A 13,395-nucleotide genomic window follows, 5' to 3' on the forward strand; every position below is an offset into this window, starting at 1 on the left:
TACAACCCTTCCTGGATGGGGCTTCCTTTTCAGTGGCCGTGGGTGACCTTGCCTGCAGACAAGCCCCCGAACGAACCAAGGGACCAGGCCCCATAACAAAAGCAGATGGAAACCCCATATCCGCTCAGGCAAAACCACGATAAGCCTTAATACCCTCCGCCACAACGTCGGCCGTTCGTCCCCTTGCTTATCTTCCAGTGAGACACGCTTCATCCGTCAGCAATGCCCTTCTCCAGCACGTGTAGGGCAAACAGGCGGGCCTCTGGAACGGCCTCCAGAAGTCACAAATCTGACATCCGGAAGGGCAACGAGCACAAGGAGATCTCAGCCTCAAAGCGGCCATTCTCACAAAAGAACTTTGGCGTGTGCAGCTGCTGAACTGCAGCATGTCAGCCTAGCTTATTTATATCACCTGTGGCCTGGATCAAGTTTTGTTCTTGCTACAGATGTTAGCGAGCAGAATGTCTGTTATCACCACGGCTTTGCGAAACGTTGCTGGGCTTATCGTGTTTTAAGCTTTAATACAACTGTCAGTCTGCATTTTTTCCCTTTTGCAGTCCGCTTCCTGCTGATCTCTCTGTATTTTCCTCCTACACCTACACCCTAAGTGACAATAATATTTCATCCATCAGATGAACTCTGGCCCACAGAGCTTCTAGCGAACCTGACCAGTCCAAATCATCTTGAGGGCAGCCGGCTGGAGAAAGTTAATTTAAAGAACCCTCCGATGGACAGACTGTTACTCTTACGTTTTTAATCTACAGGTAGTAACGGATGTGCACAAATATAGCATTTAAAATGTTTGAGCTCCTCTTTCTCACACTTCTCTGCTGCACTCTTGCATGAAATACCAGAAAACAGGCGAGTGCAAATTCCAGCTGGAGACTGGAAGAAGCACAGAAGTAAAGCCTTGTGACATTTTTCATTTTCAGCACAATCTCTGGACGCTCCAAGGTTATGGGGAAAATGCTGGGGGTCAGGTTGTTTTGTGTTCTTTTTTTACAGACACAGCAAAAGCTCGGATGAAACTCCCAAGTGAAAGATTCTTTTGTGGCTCCAATCTGGAACCTTGGAGCTTCTTCAGAACAGAGAGACAAAATCTGCCCATCAGAGTTACAAGAGAGCCTTGAAAAGGACCTCTGAACCAGCAGGAAAGAACAGAGGTCTCCTATTAGGAATGTATACGGACACACAATTTTGTCAGCCATTTAGGCACCACAAAAAATAAGCACCTTGCAATTTTATGACAAACACAAAGGATTTTCAAAGCATTGGACCAAAATTCATGTGTAAGCCTCATGCTATGTGTGAACAATGGGCTGACCAAACCACAAAGGAATAGCAGTGAACGCAGCCAAAAACCAGGGGGAAAACAGTTCTCAAAAGTGACTTCATTAACTAAGGCTCAATGCATTTCAGAAAACAGGTTTCTTTCCCTAGGGGCATTCTAAATGCATAAGTAAAAATACAAAATGTTTTGTATGTTTGTATAAACCTACTTTTAAAAACATAAAAAGTCTAGCATTTGCCAACCGTTAAAAACCGCAGCCAGACTATAACTTACAAGAATCACTGATATTTGAATATATTACCTGCAAGAAATGTAAAGTAGAAAGATGAACTTGTAAAAAAATTAATAACAAATAAAGTACTTTACCAAGTAAATTGGTAGCAAACATGCAACCAATTTCATGAAAAACTAAACTCTCTCAGAACACCAAATTGCTAGAAATTCCAGTGTAAAGTTGTCAAAATGGGAGAAATAATTATGTTCAAGCTTCTCTTACCAGCGACTTGAAAACGTAGACTTCCTGTCCCTCTTACATAATCAAACTGAGAATGCAAAGTCTCTGACCTTTCTTGATTGACCGAAGACAATACAGGTGTAACTGGAAGATACCATGACATTCCAGGTGAACTATTATTTCTTGGCATTGGTATAGTTGCATTTACTCATGAATCCTTTACTCATACATAGACCTAGGTTTAATTCTTCCCACACTGGAACTTGAAAATTTCTTCCAGGGAACTATGTTTAGACCTGTTGGAAGTAAACAATCCAGTTTTGAAATGAGAAATGTTTCCCTTTTGAACAGATCTTTCCATCTAAGTTTTGTAATGTTTCTATCAGTCAGAAAGACAATTAAGAAATATATAACTTTATTGCAAAAGCAATTTCTACAGTCCCTCCTGATTTTTCTGATGGCAAATATTGCTTTAATGCTCAGCTGTGCATTTTTACAAATTGAATTACCAGAGTTCAATGCACAAATAAAGAACAAAAGAGGGACAGATTTGCATAAAATGTGCACATGCTTGTTTCATATGAATTGATGCAAATGCTGAGATAATGACTATAATTTAAATAGAAATACTATATATCTTGTAATGGAGAACTCTGTGACTTGAGGCAGAACCATGAGCTAGCAGGGATCAACTGGTTCTAAAAACATCCCCAAATGAGCATAAATGCTCATTTCTAGAATGGAGAAAGTTAGCAGAATTTGCAGAACTCTGTTGACCAGTCCCAGTCTAGAAACAACTGTACCACTCCAGTGCAAGCTGCCCCTCCCACAGCTACAAAATGGCTAATGAAAAAGCAGCATCCTCACTGAATCCTGTCCCAGGTGATTAAGTACCTGCCCGTCTGTGCTCAGGTGTTGCACAGACAATGGGCAACTGATGGGCAACTTCAAGGTCCTTGCTCTCCCTTCTTATGGTTCTTCATTATTCAGCCAGACTTCCACTGTGCACGACCCTTCAACAGAGGACACCTTCAAATAGAGAACTGTCTAGGACAGCCTTCCCCAACCTGGTGGCCTTCAGAAGCATTTGGACTGCAGCTCCCAGAATTCCCACCCAGCAGGGCCATTGACTAGGGCTTCTGGGTGTTGCAGTCCAATGTGTCTGGAAGGCACAAGGCTGGGGAAGCCTGGTCTAGCATCTGGATCAGGGAGTGGTCAACTTGTGACCATACAGAAGTTCTGTCTGATAATCCCCATCAGCCTATCCAATGGCTGATGGATCCAACATCCATCCGCCATTGTTGAGGGACCATGGGAAGCACAAATCTCCAGATGTTTTGGTCTCCAAATGGAACAGCCATGATCTAGATCCTGCTCAGACACAGGCCTTCTGACAGCCTCCATTTGAAAAATATTGCGACAGGGACAGCAAAAGCACCTTCTGGTGCTGCCACTGTTGAGGTCTGCTGTTCTTTGGTCAGTCCCCACTGGGGTCATCTTTCACAATCCGGCTACTCCAAAGGCAGGATCCACTCCCTTCCTGACAGACATCCTGGAGGAGCAAAGAACTGAACTCAGTGGCTTTCAGGTCTAAGACAAGTGGCCCATCTTTCGCAGAAAGAAGGAACTGCCAAAAAATAACAGGCAGCACGATTAGTGGGGACCTCTGACGTTTTATTAAAGGTTCTGGTTTGGGCTGTCAGGTTGCCTCATTCCTCCACTCTCACTTCTTGGAGGCAAGAGTTGCAGAGAGCACCTTCACCCAACTGATCTGCCTCATTGGCGGTTCAAATACCGTTTGCTCGTGACAACCGTGGGAGAAGCTAATCGCCTGTCACAGTCCGGCAGCTGCCGCCTGGGATAAGCCTGAAACAGAGACATTGAAGAAGCCGCGTGCGATTGCCGCAGAGGGTACACGCCGACCTTGCCTTGCCTTGCCTTTGGGGTTGCCTTGGGTGCAAAAAGGGAGGTACATGCACCTCCCACCAGTTTCCGTGGGCCAAATCAGCCTGTTTGCATGTTTGGCAACAACTGCCTGTCTGGGTAAATATGTGGGTGTCTCCGTATGTGTGTGAGGGTGCATCCACAGGAATGTGCACACACACACACACTTTTACTGAGGTTTTGTTCCAGTTACCAACTTCTTGAAACAGCACCCAAAATGCTAAGACACAGAATCAGAGACTAGTAGAGTGGGAAGGGGCCGGAGGGCCATCAGGTCCAGCCCCCTGCTCAATGCAGGCCTCCAAGCCAAGCCATCCCTCTCAGAGGGCCGCCCAGTTGCATCCCGGATGCCGCCAGTGTGGGAGAGCCCACAAGCTCCCTGGGGCATGGGATCCATTGACCTACTGCTTTAACCGTCAGGAAGCTCTTCCTGGTATCTAGCTAGAATCTGGTTTTCTATAACTTGAGCCAGTTATTCCCTGTCCTGCACTCTGGGATGATCGAGAATTGATTCTAGCCTTCCTCTTTGTGACAACCTTCAAGTCCTTGCATAGCGCTATCCTATCTCCACTCAGCCTTCTCTTCTTGAGACTGGACATGCTCAGCTCTCTCAATCTCTCCTCATAGGACTTTGTTTCCAGTCCCTGGATCATCCTTGTTGCTCTGCTCCCAACATTTCTCAACAATCGTAGCAATTAATAGCACATGAATCATACTTAAGCCCAACTTGTTAAAATAATTGCTTCCCACCAAGGGCAGCTCTGCAGAGTTCCTTTCTGCCTTTCTTCTCAGGCCTGGTGTGCTCTCTGAATATCATCATCATCATCATCATCATCATCATCATCATCACTACATTACATTTCTATACCTCCCATAGCCAGAGCTCTCCAGGCAGGTCGCACCATTTAAGTCTCCCATCCAGATTGCAACCAACCCCATCCCTGCTTAGCTTCCAAGATTAGGCAGCATCGGGCACTTCAGGCTATGCAGAAGCTTCGTATCATAACACATTAGACTACAACACATCTGGAGCACCTTGTGTTGCAGAAGACTTTTTGAGATGGAGTAGGAATCTGTCTTGTCTTAAAAGAGGCGTTCCCTCTTCTTACTACTGCAAGTGCCACCTTAGGAGTATTTACATTAAAAATAAAAACTTTTCTTTTTGTGGGTTGGAATTAGTCAGTCAGCCCTATTTACTTCTCATTGAGCTCAATGGGACTCAGCCTTTCACGAGAGACACAAGCCCTCAGTGCAAGTGGCATGAGCTCAGCCTTCAACATCCCCGTGGACCTTGTTTCTGGGTGGAACGTCATGGGCTGACCGTGAACCTCTGCAGAAGGCTTTGCAAGGCGAAGGCAAGTACAGAGTCCGTCTTCACAAACCCTGCCTGATCAGGGTTTCTGAGCATGCCTGCAGGGCCCTCTTCTGACTCTTGCGCTCAACATACAAAGCTCCACACAGGCACCGGGAAGTGGGGAGGGCTGCAGGTGGGGCTCACAAGCATGGGGCATGTCCCTGAAGCCCCATACGCAAGCAGACACGTCCGAAGGCGGCTTTGGTCCAGATCCAATTCAACCTGCTTCCCTGATTGATCACGGATGGCCTTACAGCCAATTTAACCTTCCATTTAAGCAAGCACTTCATCAGTTAACGCATGGAAATCCGTATTCGATCCATCCAGATGAAATGTGAGCCCCTTTAAAAGGCATTCACACTTTCATTTCTTCTTGCATCCAAGATGATTTCTTGCTCGTAAAGTAACCGTCCATGCATCACCTAAATGGGAAAAGTGCACCGATATTTTTCAGTGGGGAGCAGCAGGAATGTCAGCACTGGGAGTGGGGGTACTTTAGATTGGTTATCCCAAGCCGAAAAGCTGAAGCTAATTTGCATGTAATTAGCAGAATTGCCCATCATTTTTCTAAACACAACAGATGTCACACTTACATCCTCTTTCTAAAATGCTCAGATTGTTCAGGCATGTTGCACTCACATTCTGACATATTCTCATATTTAAACACAGAACAATGTTTAGGGTGTTCTTTTTACTTCTCCTCGCAGCTCCGGAAACTAGAAACCTAGTGGGTTTTTCAGCATTCTGCAGCTTTGCTTTTCCTGACATGATGGCCCTGGCTGTATACCAAAAGAAGTTCTCCTACTTGCAAGTGCAGGCTCATTTGACTGAACATTCCTCCATATTAAAAGAATGCTCCCATAGAGAAAACTAGCAATCAGGGGAAAGAGTTCTCATCTTGCCGAATGCTCCCTGGAGGAACATTCTCTTACGCATGGTCTGAAGTGGGTGAGCTAAACACCGGTTTACTGCCTGGGTGAACACAAGTCCACAGATTCCTGCAGGCCTGCCTAATTTTAACTTCTGCCCCAGAAGATCTGTTTTTTGCGGCTTCGTCCCAGGCCACGGATGTGCAGGGGACACATATGAGAGTTCAAAATCCCACAGACTGGCCCAGCTCAGCACTCCCAGATTCCAGCCTGCCTGACCTCCAGTGTTGTCAATTCGCTCAAAAATGGACAATACCAAAAATTGCAAGGAACGTGCGCACCTGTAGGGCCTGATATTTGCACAGGATTCAGGTATCGCAATTTGTACATGGTCCCTAAGCCTTAAAAAGAGGCAGCCCCATTTTAAAAGCAGAATCCACATGCTATTTTGGCTCTTATCAGATCAAGCCCGCAGAGGGGAAATGGAACAAATATTGCAATAGTAATGCATGTAGCAACCGTTTTCTATTAATCCACAGAGAAGTACTTTGGTAATAGCTTCCAGGGTTGTTACACCTGATTAAATTGGCCCTTGAAAACCGAACACCCTTCCTTAAAGGTTTTAATTGCACTAATCAGTGATGCTTTGCGGTCCTTGGAACGAGTCGCTCCAAAGTTAAAAGATGCAACAAGTCTTTCTATAGAGCAGCTACTGGAGATGACTAGAAATCCGTACCCAGCACCCGGCCAACCCTTCACAAAAACAATCCCATGGGTAACTTTCCATGTTACTCTTCTTTACATCCAATAAACAGAAAGGGTCTCCTCTCCATAATCAACAAGAACATTACGAGAGCCATGATGTTTGTTTTAAATCCTCCACATTTACTACACAGGACAATTTACTCTCAGCACTTTATCGAACAGCAGAGACGACGTGGATCATTACCTCCAACAGGCACAAAGAATGTTAATGGCAGGATTTATGGGGAAGGAGGAGGAAAGCGGTAAGAGTAATAGCAAAAAGAAGGGCCGGGGGGCGGGGGAATCCGCTAAGTAGCTTGCCTGACTAGTGCAGAATGGATATGCGACGGACCAGCATTGTCTTGTGGGTGCTTATTTACATTGCACATTTTTTTCCTGCAAGGAAACCAAGGTGGCTTACGTAATCCTCCTTTCCATTTTATCTTCACAACAACCCTGTAAGGTAGGTTAGGCTGAGCACCTGTGACTGGCACAGAGTCACCCAGGGAGCTTCACGGTCAAGGGGGAATTGCCAAGTGTGGCATTACAGTGGGCGAGTGCAAGGGGCTTGTTTTTCAATAGGCCATTCACGGTTTGTTATCCACTTGTGCTCGACACACTTTGGCACACCTTGAGAGCCAAAGGTTTGGGGCGGGGTGGGGAACCACCACTTTTAAAGTGGGCCACAATTTGCTTTTCTTCCCCCCAGGTAGGGAAATTTGCATGAAGCACAGCTCCAAATTTCTGCAAAATATGGCCACAATTTGTGCGACCCACAATCATATTCAGACAGATTGCTCTATCTGCAGCCATAGGTATGGAAACGCTAGTCATATTTTATGCAAGTTGCATCCATATTTATTTATCTAACTTGTATCTATTCGACTCTTATCTAATATTTTTATTTAACATATTTACTTATTTCACACACATATTTGGAAAAACATCTGCAAACTCTACAGCCTGTTTTGAAAGTGCAAGACTGAGTCCTGGCTCAGTTTGTGTCAGAGCAAGTCGGCACCAGCTCTGGAGAGTATCCAGGGAGACCAGTCAGGCCAGGCTGGCTCCTTCTTAACTGATTCCTCACATATCCCAATTTACACCGGTCCTTAGAAAAAAAATATGTATTTATTTAAGCTTTTATAGGCCGTCCCATTCCTGGTGTTTCAGGACGGTTTGCCACAAGCACAAATAAAATAAAAACGGCACAGCACCCAGTGATTAAATATTAAAACCACAATTAAAACCAATTAATAATTAAAATAACAGGCAAATCAAAAGGTTTTCACCTGACACTGAAAAGAAACCAGCGTTGGCGCCAGGCAAACCTCTCTGGGGAGCCACCACGGAGAAGGCCCTCCTCTGGTAACCACCCTTTTAATCCCTTTGAAGGAAGGCTCTCGAAGGAGGACCTCTGCCTCAGATCTCAGAATGCACATTGTGGCTGTCACAGGCTCCTTTCAACAGGACGCTTCTTGGAGAGCTTGGACGGCTTTATAAGATGTAACATGACAAATTCATGGAAGATGAGGCCATCAAGGGCTGCGTTCATGTTGGGGGCAGCATGGCTCTGGATCTCAGCTGCTGGGGAATGCAGCAGAAAGATGCTCTTGCTCTCACCATCTGCTGGCGGGATCCCCATCAGCATCTGGTTGGCCACCGTGTGAGCAAAATGCGGGCGTTCGTGGCCCTTCAGTTGGAGCCCCCTTGGCTCTTGCCGCACGTGGGAACTTGGGACCATGATTCCAAGCTTTTGGGGAGATGGTGCCAGAGACCTAGGCATGCCTAGCAATTTCCAGATCCGGATTTGAGTGAATGCTACACCACTACAGCATTGCACTGTCAAATATGACTAAATATTAGTTAGTAAGCTTTCCCACCCCAACATCTACCCATTCCAAAATGCAAATATGCAAAGACCAAGAGAAGCCTTGTAGGTATATACAAAAATGTTAGACTTCGGGGGACTGGGAAGAATCGAGAAGTGAGGCTGGGGAAAGAGGCTCTGCTTTTGATTGGATTAAACCCACACGGGCTCAGTGTCACTATCTGCTCCACACTGACTCGAATATTAAAATAGCCCCAAGCCACACTCTACATTTCAAAGAGGAAATGCCTAATCTCACGTCTGTGTGCAAGTTTACATTACGAAGTGTGTCTCTTTAATATAATCCTCTTCCTTTCAAGTGAAAACACGCTTGATGCTCATCAAAGGTACCACCGATGGACTACAGCTCCCATATTAAGTACATCTGGAAGCAGCATGCACCCATGCTCAGACACACTTACCCTGAAGCAACACTTACGATTTGGGGCCTTGGCTGCACTTACATTGGAGCAAGGAAAACAGCCTTGAAGTATTTCTACATCAACAACCTGGAGGCAGAAACCTCCTCTGAATGATTTCCTAAGATGTGGGAGAAGGCATGCGTTTCAATTCTATGTTTTAATCCCTACCACCACCATTTCACAGGATGCTGTCTTCTATCAGGCTGCCTGTCCATCCAGCTCAGAGATGTGCACAAGATGGATCTCCAGTTTTTTGGAGCTCCCGTACTTAGAAGCCTCTGCTGACACAGGCAGTCTTTTGAAGTTATGAACACCAGAGCTGTTTCCACTCACCCACCTTCCGAGCAAGCCTAGTGCTGTCCAGACTCGACTGGCCAGGACCCAGTTTGTAAGGTTAAAACAGGTCACTGTGGCTTAAACCAGTACGGAAAGTACGGTCAAGAGGAAAGAAGAGGCATGGCTCCATCGGACAGCTTAGGAGAAGCCCCCTGCACCATTCTCACCTTCGACTTTGACAACATCCCTTTGGTCTGAACCATAAGACTCCATGTTGTCTGGGAAAAGCACTGCAACAGGATTGGCCAAATTGCCTATCCATTATTTTCTGCCCAGACTCCTCTTCCTGGCCCTGCAGACAACTTGAAATGGAAGGTTGATCCCTTCAGTCATCCAACACAACCGTGAGTCTGTGGCTGTTGCCAAATGGGTCAAGTCAATGCATTCATACAACATGGTAGCCTCCACGCAGGCTTGGGTGTGTGGTGCTGGTGAACCATGGGCAGCTGTAGCAATGTTGGCTATTGGGCTGTTCAACCCCAGAAGTGCAAGCAAGCCACGAAGAGAACCCATGGCTTGTGGCCAGGTTGTGAATGCTAAGTTGCTCACGTAGCTCAACACGATAGCCCAGGCTTCAGAAACAGCCCACACTCAACCCAAGTGTGTGTTATCATGCCGTTTGGACCCAGCCAAGTCAGTAAGGGAACAGGGAGCAATCAGAAACCCATAATATTTCTAGACTGTTCTAGAGGAGCAGAAGAGAAGGTCTATGAATGGAGCATCCAGACCATTACACAACTTGGGGCATCTATGAAAGGGAAGGGGGAATATATCACAAAGCCAGCTCCTAAATGAACAATTGGTGAGAAATTGCGAGTTTCTCAGTGGAAGAACGGGGTGCGAGAGAAAAGACAAGGTGGGCGGCTTGTCCCCGAAGTCTGGGGCGACACACCAGCGTACCTTTAAGAGGGGCAGGAACAGACAAAGGGCATAAACTCCGCCCTCTGCTCACATAGGCAGCCCAGATCAGCTTGCCTGGACCAGCCTGTGACTTGCCCAACTGCCTGTGTGCCCCTTGGTCACCTGGATTCTGTCTCCAGGGCAACTCATGCTTACATTTGCATACTTTTGATATATTAAAACATGGAAAGGACTAGCAGTTCTCACGATGCTCATGGTTGGGAATGAAAGAGGCAGGTGTTCTCGGTGCATATTTCAGGGCCAGGGTGATATGGACTCCTCAGATGGGGAGGGTGAGCCCTGGGAAATGGGAACTCTGGTACTGAGACGGAAGAGTGGGGAGAGCTTATTCCAAGGCCACCATCCCCTGCTCATGGCAGACCCCGAGAACAGACAGAGTCTGCAAGTGCTGGGGCATGAGGCAGGAACCCCGGCAGCCAGGTGAGCCTGGTGTGGTCCCGGACCTCATGATGCAGCACTGCGAGAGAAGGGCTGGGGTTAGGGGCTGCATACGGCTAGGAGGTTCCCCCTGGTCCAGAAGGGCACACGCAGAGGGGTGGAATGCAGAGTTGCTCAAACAAGGGCTCTCAGGAGTACTTTCTAGTTTGGGTTCAACAAACCACTTTGGTGCATGCTCAGAGACTCCTCCTTTGCGGGTTATGGCTCGCTGGACACATACTGGAGAATAAAGAGCTTTTGCCCAGGAATGGCCCTGCTGTTCTCAAAGGGAGAAGGGGGAGCCCCTCTCTAGGCTGCTCTTAGAGAAAACTCTTAAGCAAGCCTCGTCTAGCCAGCCTCCTGCCTGAGTGATGCTCATCTCTCTCGATCCCAGAACTGAGCCGCATCCCATGTTCGGAGAGCTGTCAACGATTATATTTGCGTGTATAAGAGGGAAGGAAGGGAGGGGAGAAGAACTGTCTGGAGGAGGGGGACGGCCAGTTTTTGTTTTGTCACATTGCTTTGTTGTACTAAAGAACACCCCAGAACATGGAAGGAGAGAAGAATTAGAACAGCTTCCCGCTGGAACTCATTTGTAAGCATTTTAAAAAATGCTGAACACAGATGTTGCATATCACTTAGACGCCCTTTGTTGAAATGCAAAATTTCTGCTCCGCTTTCTCGTATCACAGGGATTAGATGCACAAGGATTTACATGCAAAATTGATTAACCCAAGCCACAATGTGCTTCACAGAGGAATGGGAAAATCCGAGCCGCCTTACGGGGCCACCGTTCTGTATTCCCTTTTGCCGCACATCTGCAAGCACCTGGGGCGCCTCTTGGGCTCCTAGTCCCGCCTAGTGTTGTGCTGTGTTCTGCAGTTTTCCCCACACTCTGTTCTTTCCCTACAGGAAAATGCTGTCCTGGATTGTAGCTCCATCTCTTTCCTGAAAACCCCAACATTAAACGAAGTGCCATTTCAGCAGCACAGCCGTGGCCTCTTGGACAGCCATCCTTGCCTTCAGCTTTTGTGGGACAACCCTAACTGGGCATCGGGTGGCAAGCATGCCGCCTGCACAAAAACGCAACTTTTCGCTTCACCAACACAGCAGCGAGAGCGGTCCGTGCTGCAACCTCCCCCTTCCCAGTCCATTTGGCACAGCATGTGTAATGTGCGAAAGCCTTCACTATTTCATTTTACTTCTGCTTTGTCTTCGCCCCAGGATTGGTGACTCGCACTGTAAACCCATGCCCCCGCAACAGACAAATGCGTCCAGTGTTCCCCGGAAGGAGGGGCTGCATTTTTGGAGCAGGAATTGTATGTGATTATGTGGAAACAAGGCTGAGGATTATTTGTTGAGTGATGGGAAGGGCAGGAAAAGAGGGAAGTATGCAAATTAAAAAAAACAAAACTGCAGCAACAACAAAATTGAAGTCGGCAGGTTCACGGGAAGGTTAGTTGAACGTTTTCATAAACCACAGAGCCTCCGTGCTTTGGTTGATTTACTGAATGGGCTGTCCTCCTGTCCGCTACTACTTCACGCAAGCAGTTGAATTATTCACTGAAAAACCACCCTTGTTTCAAGAGCGCTAGGACCACCCTCTGGGAGAAAGCCAAAAGGAATGAACAGAACATTTATTTAAATCCACCAAAACTGGCAGGAATGCTGCACCGCCTTTCATGAACGCAGCAAGACGTCGTTGTATTCCTAGAACACCAAAGACCTCTAGCTCTTGCTTAATAGCTGGCTTTGCAGGTATCTGGAGTTAAGTGCCATCATTACCACTTTGCTGGGATAACCATCAGGGAATCCAGAATGGTAAAAGTTGCATCTTCATCATTCTAGCAATTGCTGGCCAGCATCCAGATTCAAGGTTCATTGGGATGTAGTCGTTACAAAGGAAAGCGGCAGTTCCCTGCAAAGAGGTCTATGAGGTCCCGGATGCCCAAGAAAATGGAGGAGAGCCCAACCCAAGAGAAAGACAGTCTTGGTGGCACGCTTCCAAGTAACCACAGGGGATCTCTTACATCATCCCTACCCACTCTCAGCAATCTGAGCGACTGGGGAGGATGAAAGCGGAAGGGGAAGCATTGATGAGCATGTCAGGGAACTAGCAAATTCTTCTAATTAAACCACACCAGGCAAAAGGTGGCAGACTAAAACCCATCCAAGCCCAAGCTCAAAATACTGGCCTGAACTTTCATCATCCCCATCACAGCATTACATTATCTTGCAACATAGGGACATTTTCCAGCTATAAATAGCAATAAGAAACCAAAGGAGACCAAAACTTAGGTCTACCTTATTCCTTCCTTATTTGGAAATGTGCTAAGGTGTCAGTAGAACAAAGACACCGTGTAGACACTATGTAGAACCTGTGACCTGTTCTACTGGAAGAAACCATCAGAAAGTTTCAACCGAGTGCACTCTCAGCACTGCCTGTCGCCTCCCTCCAGCACACACAAGCTTCGAGCGGCTTCGTCTACACAACACTCTGCTACATACGAACCATCTAGCCCGTGCATAAAGCAGTTCATTGGCCCCAGTGTGGCGATTACTACCCAAAGCTCCCCTTACGAGTCTCACTGCTGGAGGCGTGCTGTGGAAACAGGCCGGCCTCCACACCTCCAAGTGTGGCCCCAGCCGGGCTTCCCTCCAGGGCTGAGGGCGAGCGACAGGGCTCAGCTCCTCGAGGGGCAGGGGCTCTCTGCTGAAGAGGCTTCCCACCCTTCCACCCACAGGTTTGGGTGGAACTGCTCCACCCAGCGCCCTT

At 47.1% G+C, this 13,395-nt stretch overlaps 1 protein-coding gene across 3 annotated transcripts in view; it reads right to left on the reverse strand.

Moving 5' to 3' along the window:
• ARVCF (ARVCF delta catenin family member) overlaps positions 1-13,395 on the reverse strand; it is a 195,269-nt gene that overhangs the window by 140,537 nt on the left and 41,337 nt on the right. The window contains exon 1 of one of the 3 annotated variants that reach the window (XM_044440634.1): positions 1,788-2,019. The exons of the other annotated variants lie outside the window; for them this stretch is intronic. The gene's annotated coding sequence lies outside the window, so the exon portion shown is untranslated. Of the gene's footprint in view, positions 1-1,787; positions 2,020-13,395 lie in introns of those variants that run through there. 3 annotated transcript variants of the gene reach the window in all.

Source organism: Varanus komodoensis, unplaced genomic scaffold, assembly GCF_004798865.1.
Source record: "Varanus komodoensis strain SLA01 unplaced genomic scaffold, ASM479886v1 scaffold38, whole genome shotgun sequence".
Classification (NCBI taxonomy): domain Eukaryota; kingdom Metazoa; phylum Chordata; class Lepidosauria; order Squamata; family Varanidae; genus Varanus; species Varanus komodoensis.